The sequence below is a fragment of the Podarcis muralis genome, chromosome 3, assembly GCF_964188315.1.
Source record: "Podarcis muralis chromosome 3, rPodMur119.hap1.1, whole genome shotgun sequence".
Taxonomy (NCBI): domain Eukaryota; kingdom Metazoa; phylum Chordata; class Lepidosauria; order Squamata; family Lacertidae; genus Podarcis; species Podarcis muralis.
Window position 1 is genome coordinate 89,209,979 of NC_135657.1, and position 8,705 is coordinate 89,218,683.

Sequence of the window (8,705 nt, forward strand, 5' to 3'; positions counted from 1 at the left end):
TAGATAATAATATAACCATGCAATGCAAAGCCATCAATAACTTAAAGCCTTATCATACTGTGATCTCCTCAACATTAGTCTGATCATATCCTTTCATTTTCTTCTCTTGCTATGTCTTGGGAACAGTTCCATTCATTTTTATACAGCACCTAAGGTTTGGCGTTTTATAAATTATATGCATATATTCTCTGAAGGGTGGGGAACATCAGAAAATGACACTGCTGCCACCACCAGCAACGTGGTCTTCTTTGTGATTCCTTTGTTGAGGTTTTTTAATACACTATATAAGTTCTACAGAGGTTGTCCTTTGTCCCTCTCCTGCGATGGAATACTCACCAAGCTTGTACCCCAAAATAAGGCTGCACCAAGAAGACACTTTTTAATATTAATATTTTTACTGAAATAATTTCAATTATAAAGAAATAAAGTGATACAAAGGAAAAAGAGAGGGAAGTGAGGATGAAAAAAAGAGCAAAGATGTGTATAAGAAAGGGGGGAATATACAAAAATGCAATGTAATATATGTCATACATACTTATATAAATTGATATAGTGTTATTATCCTAATACATATATTGATGTTAATACCCTACTACATTCTGTATAAACTCTGTCTAAATGTTGTCATATTTATCCGAATGAAGTCTACATCTATAAACAGTCTGTTCATAAGTTGGAAGTGTTGTCATGTTGCCAGTCCATTGATTAAAGGGAGAGACTTTAGGATTTATTCCAAAGCAAGAGGGCATAATGTTACTTCCCAGTCTGTGAGAGTATTGAATAATTTTATTTGACATTTTTACTGTTTTATCATTTGCGTGCTTCCCCCCTGGGCTCGTTTGGCAGGAAGCACTGGGCAAAAATGCAACAGATGAATAAAGAATGATGTTACATCTATGGATGCCTAATTTTGGAGTGAAGAAGGTACCATGACACTTCCTGTTTTACTAATAGGTAAAAGTAAATGGACCCCTGACCATTAGGTCCAGTCGTGGCCGACTCTGGGGTTGCGGCACTCATCTCGCTTTATTGGCAGAGGGAGCCAGTGTACAGCTTCCGGGTCATGTGGCCAGCATGACTCAGCAGCTTCTGGCGAACCAGAGCAGCACATGGAAACGCCGTTTACCTTCCTGCCGGAGCGGTACCTATTTATCTACTTGCACTTTGATGTGCTTTCGAATTACTAGGTTGGCAGGAGCAGGGACTGAGCACCAGGAGCTCACCCCGTCGCAGGGATTCGAACCGCCGACCTTCTGATTGGCAAGTCCTAGGCTCTGTGGTTTAACCCACAGCACCACCCACGTCCCTTACTAATAGGTAGGCAATGCTTACTCTTCTGTTTACTCCCAGTAAGCTTGGGAAGGCACAGGTTGCAAGTATTTGTTTGATTAAAAATGGCTTTACCTGTGAGGTTGCTGCTTTCTTAAAAGAAAGAAAAAAAGGTTATGACTAATTTAACGCAATGCCCGGCTTCTGAAGCCACTGCGGGATAAATTGCAAGCTGCTGCAGCATAATCTGCCAGCAGAGGAGAGGCACTGCAACTTTGCAAGGACGGGACAGGTGGCTCAAGCAATGATCTTTGCTGTGAGGACAGAGATACTGCGAGCAGATGTGTCCCTATTTTCAACTCTGAAACGTCGGAGAATATGGTCAGGGCCAGTATCCGCACCTGGCATCTTTTGACAGCTGCCAAGGCCCCAAATACTGTTGATCCCAGCCTGGGCCTCCTTTAGGGGGGGGAAAAAACCTCACACCCTCTGGCCCAGCACCCAGATGCAGCTACAGAGGAGAGCTAAAACCACCATTTACATTTCCCCCAATGCTCCCAATGGCCCCAGCCAGAAGACAGCCAGTTTGGGGAAAGTTTCCCTAGAATGAAACCAGATTGGGACACTGAAATATACTCGGAGTCGAGTGTGTATTTCATGCTCTTTATTCAGCTCATAGTAGTGAGGAGGAATGGAAGTTCCCCCGAAATGTCTGCTTTAAATACATTATTTACACAATGGGCCCCACGTGATTGGCTAATTCTGGGATTCTCCTGTAGTCCAATCAGGTTGCGGATTCACTTCCACCTGGAGTTGGATTGGGTGGCACCTGTGGACCAATCAGACTGCTGCATTCTGGATCCTATTTTTCTAGGACCAATCAGACTGCTGCATTCTGAATCCTACTGTTCTAGGACCAATCAGACTGCTGCAATTTGGATCCTATTCAACTCAGTACATAACAGACACTGTGAAATTCAAAGGGTGGCTGGAGACAGCCACTCTGAACTGCTTGGGGCACTGCCCACCATAGCTAGGTATGAGTCCACCAGATGTCGGGGACTGGCTGGATGAGAAGTGGTGGAGGGTGCCTGACCAAGGGCCCCCCAGGGAAAGCACAGAGTGAGAGGATTTGGATCTGGGCTCTTGGTGGTGGGAAATCAGCTACATCCTAGAGGAGGTGCTGGAGGCTGGGAGTTTGGAGGAGGACGAAGAGGAGGAGGCAGGCAGGTGCCCCAGTACAGGGCAGTGGCAGGAATCAGACTTAGCAGCTGCACCACAGAGTCACCTTGACAGCTTCTCTGCTGACAGCCAGCAGGATGCTACTCCCAGAATGAGGCATCTATTGCATGTCACAGAGCAGAGAGCCAGGCAGAAACAGAGGGGGTGGCTTGGGGCTCACCGTAGACAGAGGGAGGGGCCTGACACAGAGGGATAGGAAGTGAAGCCAGTCTGGGCAACTGCTCCATCTAGACAGGATCAACCCTCAGAGGTCTATGTGTGTACTTTGTTCTGCTTCCTTAATAAAGAAGCTAACTGTAAGTTAACTGGCATGTCATTGTCTTTCTCTGTTCTGTGAACGACCCGTTCTCCCTGTTGGCTCCTTGACACCAGGACCCACGGGACACACCAAGAGTGGAGGAGGCCTGCGAGAGGACAATTTGCCCTGAAGCCAGTCTTGGGTTTGGTTTAGCAGATGGGTATAGGTATGGTTTGAGCAGGGCTATTGTCACCATCGTTCAGATGGGTTACATGGAATGATGTCCACAACACATTCAGATTTTCTACCTATCTCATACAGTCGTACCTTGGATCTCAAACACCTTGGCTCCCGAACAAATCAGCTCCCGAATGATCGAAACCCGGAAGTGAAAGATTTGGTTTTTGAATGATTTTCGGAAGCCCGACATCCGGTGTGGGTTTTGTGGCTTCCGATTGGCTGCAGGACACTCCTACAGCCAATCGGAAGCCATGCCTTGGTTTTTTAATGGTTCTGGGAGTTGAACAGACTCCTGGAATGGATTCTGTTCAAGAATCACGATACGACTGTATTTTGAACCCAAGAGAATGCCAGTTTGCAGGCTCTAGATGGCAGAAACCTGGTGTCTATCAAAAACAAAGCCCCTAAACTTGCCCCTAAACAAAGCCCCTAAACATGCTAAAATGAAGTTTCTTTATTAGTTGCTGAAATTCAGGAGCAGAGATCCACAAAGCCCCATATTTTTAATTGGAATACCAGTTTCTGTGTACAGCATTAGGAAATATTCGCAGCTTGCTCAGTATTTCAGCCTGATCATATTTTTGCATAGCTATTTTTAAATGGGTTAGTGATACACAAGAAGAATATTTTCTGCATAGATTCCCCCTCCCAAACTCCCTAACGCACAATAAATAAAGAATGAAAATAAAGGCAGGCAGAAAAAACAACAACCCCAGAAAAACAACTTGTATAAAATGTCAGAAGCAAGCAGCAGCCTGGGGGGGAGGTGAGATACCTGCATTTATTTCGAGGCCTGCTGAGTCAAGGCTCATAAAAGGAACCAGCATTTCCTGGATGCAATTGCTTTTGCAGTGGCTGCAGAAACAAAGCCGAAATTCTAATTAGTTCCAGTATATAAATACAATTTTCCCAGAGCTAGCAGAAGTGCCAGGTATAGATGGCATTTTAATTTTAGAGCAGGAAGGTATGCAACTTGCATTCTAAAAAGTAATAGCAGGCAATGTGTGCTGCTGCTAGTTTCTGAGTAGAGAGAAAGAGTGCCATTGGTAAGATGAGTTGGAAAATCAGCACACTCTTTCTAAACATGCTTGAGGTCAGAAGATATGAGGGAATTGGCAACTGGGAGCCCATGAGCTTCATCTGGTCTCCCAAAACTACCAAACCCAGAGATAAAAATTGCAGAAGGTCTATTTGGATCATTTCGTTCATTGTATTCACTCTGTGGCCATGTGAATAATGGTTGGTTATCTTTTTGTATATTTAAATATAAGAAGAGGAGGATTATTAATAATATTATTGGCAACAGTCTGTTGAGGTGGGAAAGAAAGGCTTTGACACCTGCTGCTTTCTCCTTTCTCAAAGCAACCCTCCAGCAAAATGAAGGGAGGGGGGGTAGAGCATGAACAAAGCTATTTAGAATATAAACATTCCCCCCGCCCTGTTAAATTGCAGGGGGTTAGACTGGATGACCCTTGGGGTCCCTACAAACTCTACAATTCTATGATTCTATGACTCTCCTGAAATCAGAGTTTCCTGGGCACATCTGCTTAAACCCCCTGATAATCAGTTCCTGCCAGTTAGGTTTGCGGTGGACCAGAAAAGTCTTTTCCCACTATTATACCCAGTGGGCTCCTTAATCGCACTGATTTGCTAGTTGAATCCGTAAGCCCCACACAGAATAAAGCAAGATTCCCTAGCCATCCTTTTATGGAAAGTGCCTCCTGTGCGCAGTCTCTCTCTCTCTCCCTCTCTCTCTAGAAAGCATGGAATAGCTGAGTTGGCAATGAGATCAGTTGCTATGTATGGGAATACCATAGGACAGACAGCTCCATTTACATTGTACTATAAATGGGCAGTGTAAATGCCAGTAGCTAGACTGGGCGAAAAAAAGGCTGACCTCACTCTCCCAACACACAGGAGAGGCCAAAGCCTGAACACAATCAACAGCAATTCACATGCATTCCCCACACAGAAACCCACTTCCCTGTAGGAAACTGTATGCAGCCTTTCCGTGGACCTTCATCCCTGATAAGGCATTTGGCTGCCTATACAGTTGTTGGAGAACTAGGAGCACTTCAGCACTGTGAATAATAGTGGTGCTGGTGGGGGGTCCTCTGAAAGAGCTCTCGATCACGACATAATGACTTCCCCCATGGCGATAACAAGTCCCTGTTACAAGAAATCTCTGCCCATGAGCAAGCCTGGATAGCTCAGTTGGTTAGAGCACGGTGCTGATAACGCCTAGGTTGCAGGTTCAATCCCCGTCAGGGACAGCTGCAAATTCCTGCTTTGCAGGGGGTTGATGATCCTCATGGTCCCTTCTGACTCTACAATGATATATATAAATGTGGGAGGTGATGATGATGATGATGGTAATGATATATTTATAACCCGCCCATCCAGCAGGGTTTCCCCAGCCACTCTGGGTGGCTCCCCACAGAATATTCAAAACACGATAAAGTATCAAACATTAACTTCCCTAAAGAGGGCTGCCTTCAGATGTCTTCTAAAAGTCAGATAACTGTTAATTTCCTTGACATCTGATGGGAGGGCGTTCCACAGGGCAGGCACCACCACCGAGAAGGCCCTCTGTCTGTTTCCCTGTAACCTTACTTCTTGTGGTGAGGGAAGCACCAGAAGGCCCTTGGCACTGGACCTCAGTGTCCAGGCTGGATGATGGGGGTGGAGATGTTCCTTCAGATATACTGGGCTGAGGCCCTTTAGGGCTTTAAAGGTCAGCACCAACACTTTGAGGTGAGGGGGTCATGCACACCAGCTACACAGCAACATCTCTGTAATTTGTCAGGCTTGCCTTCTCTGTTTCTGGCCCTCTTGTGTTGCTTAGATATGAGAAGAACCGAGTGCATGACCAGGAGCCCTGATCGAGCAGGATCTCCAATCAAACGATGACTTATCTTCATATTCAAGCAAATGCAGGAAGATGCTCCCTCTAGATCAACCTGGTTCCTCTGCTTGGTTCCCTGTAGCTTTGCTTCTCGCAATGAGGGAACCGCCAGAAGGCCCTCGGCACTGGACCTCAGTGTCCGGGCAGAAAGATGGGGGTGGAGACGCTCCTTCAGGTATACTGGGCCGAGACCGTTCAGGGCTTTAAAGGTCAACATCACTAGGAAGAGATCATCAGCAAGAGACCACTAGGAAAAATTTGGCATAGTAAACCTAGTTATAAGAAGGAAAGGAAGTTTATTTTCTCATCGTGGAGACATGGCGGGCCAACCAGCATTTCTCTGCCAAGCAAGATCATTCTTACTCTGAGGACTGATGTTGTAGGTGAAGAGATTCTCTGTCCGTTCAGTTTACAAAACTGCTGCCTGATGTCAACTCTAAGTGTGCTTTATTTGTTTATGTTTCAGACGCATGTCCGCACGGGAAATCAAATTCAGTTTACGGCAGTTGCTGAGAAAATAAACAGTCCTCAGTAGCTCGCAAAGAAACGGTTGTGGACTGAGAAAAAGTGCAGTTGACCTATATTGACCTATGAAACACAAGGCATTGCCAAGACCTACTTAAGGGCTGGCTCACACCCTTGGCTATCGAGAGACCTCGTGATTATATCTTAATGGCTTCTGTTAGCTGCTTAGGCCTTGGCATCACGCGCCAACGATTTCCAGCACCACCAACAGTTGTCAGTAAATAAACCTCCCTTTGGCTTAACATTTTCAGAATCAGAACTAAAGTGGTTCGAGGCCGAATCCTTCTACACTAGCTGGGAACACAAACAAATGGAGGGCTACATAACCCTCAACTGCTCTGGTTAAATTGGGACAACCTGTTTTTTGGCTCCAGGCTCACGTGCAAGTCACGTGACTCCCCTGAGAACATGGCCCGGAAGACACACAGCCTGGGTTGGGGGCTGGACATGTTAGAGGGTATGGGGCTAAATGCTGCAGAAGGGAAACAGTTTCCAAAATGTTCAGGGCAAATGGTCTGCAATGGTAAGGCTGCCCAGATTATATCTTGGCCTTGCTATTGTGGTCCAAAGGAAAGCAGAGCAATACATTTGACACTAGCTTGACTGCAGGAGTTGCTGGAAGGGGATGCCATGCATCCATCTTAGGCAGGGGTCAGCAAACTTTTTCAGCAGGGGGCCAGTCCACTGTCCCTCAGACCTTGTGGGGGGGGCAGACTATTTTTTGGGGGGGAGAGAGAGAACGAAGTCCTATGCCCCACAAATAACCCAGAGATGTATTTTAAATAAAAGCACACATTCTGCTCATGTAAAGACACCAGGCAAGCCCCACAAATAGCCCAGAGATGCATTTTAAATAAAAGGACACATTCTACTCATGTAAAAACATGCTGATTCCCAGACCGTCCACGGGCCGGATTTAGAAGGCAATTGGGCTGGATCCAGCCCCTGGGCCTTAATTTGCCTACCCATGATCTTAGGGATTCCACTCTGTGTAGGGTTTTCTCCATAGCCGCCTCTTCTCCAAAATATATCCCACAAGCCAGCAGAGGTTTATGATCAGAGCTTTCCTTCTCCTAGATGGGCTACCTTCCCAGGTTGACAGGTTCCATCTCCCCCTCACTTTCTCCTCCAGCATGTGCATAAACCACCTTCTTGACCATTGGACCCACTTTTGGTCTTGTCTGCTCAATCTGTCGGAGCTTGTCTTCACATGCAGAGGAAGTCCTGGGCTAGTCTACACTGGTCAGTGAAAATGTTTAAAATGTGTTATAAAAGTGTGGCACCAGAGGGCACTGTAGAGCAGTGATCGGTCGCCAATGTAAAATTGCATTGAGAGTTATATTACATGTGTGGGGTTTTTTAAGTGTTTTTACAAATCACTGTAGATCCAGCCCCTAACTCACCAAGGGTTTGAGACCCATCAGCTGACCTCACCTTGTTTAGCCGGCCTGCTGAAGCCATTCCCAGGGGGTGGCCACTGTCACGCACTGACAGCTTCTAGTAGCCACACGTGAGAGCTGAGTGCAGGGTGGGGACCAAAAGGGGACAAAGTACTTGAGAAGAAGCACGATGTGTCCCTCACCAGAGATACTACCCATCCCCTAATACCCTATACACCCCAATTTACAACGAAATCCATAAAAAGTTTTACAGCCTTTCAGTCTACAGTGGTACCTTGATTTATGAACTTAATCCATTCCGGAAGTCCTTTCTTAAACCAAAGCGTTCTTAAACCAAGGTGTGCTTTCCCATAGCAGAGGAGGACTCAATTTACTTTTTTTAAAAAAAATAAATTTTATTAACCGACCAATCAAATCAAATCACATCACATAACATAAATTCCGAATTACAAAGCCGAATTTTAAATTTTTGTTGAGGGGACCCATCTTTCAAGTTCCGAAGGGGGATTCCAATAATCTTCTTGCTACTGCGTTAATATACAAATCAGTCCAAATAAAGTCCATAATTCTATACAGTCTTATCTTGCTGTTTCCACATCTCATATTGTTCGTATATATTTTTATTTTTTTCTTTATGATCTCTTCTGATAATCTCCTTAAGCCGATAAACACCAATTATAATCCTGTGTGAATTTTCCGTTCGTCCAATCCTCATATTGAGATGGTTTCCATATATCATCGCTTTCATAAATAACATCGCTCTTTCCATCATTTATCTTGCAATCTGTCATACTTAAGTCCCTCTGAGGAGTCTCACACACAATATAAAAGCAGCTCTATTCCTCCTCCCAGACTCAAGTCCTCCGACAGAGCTTGCCAACATGGC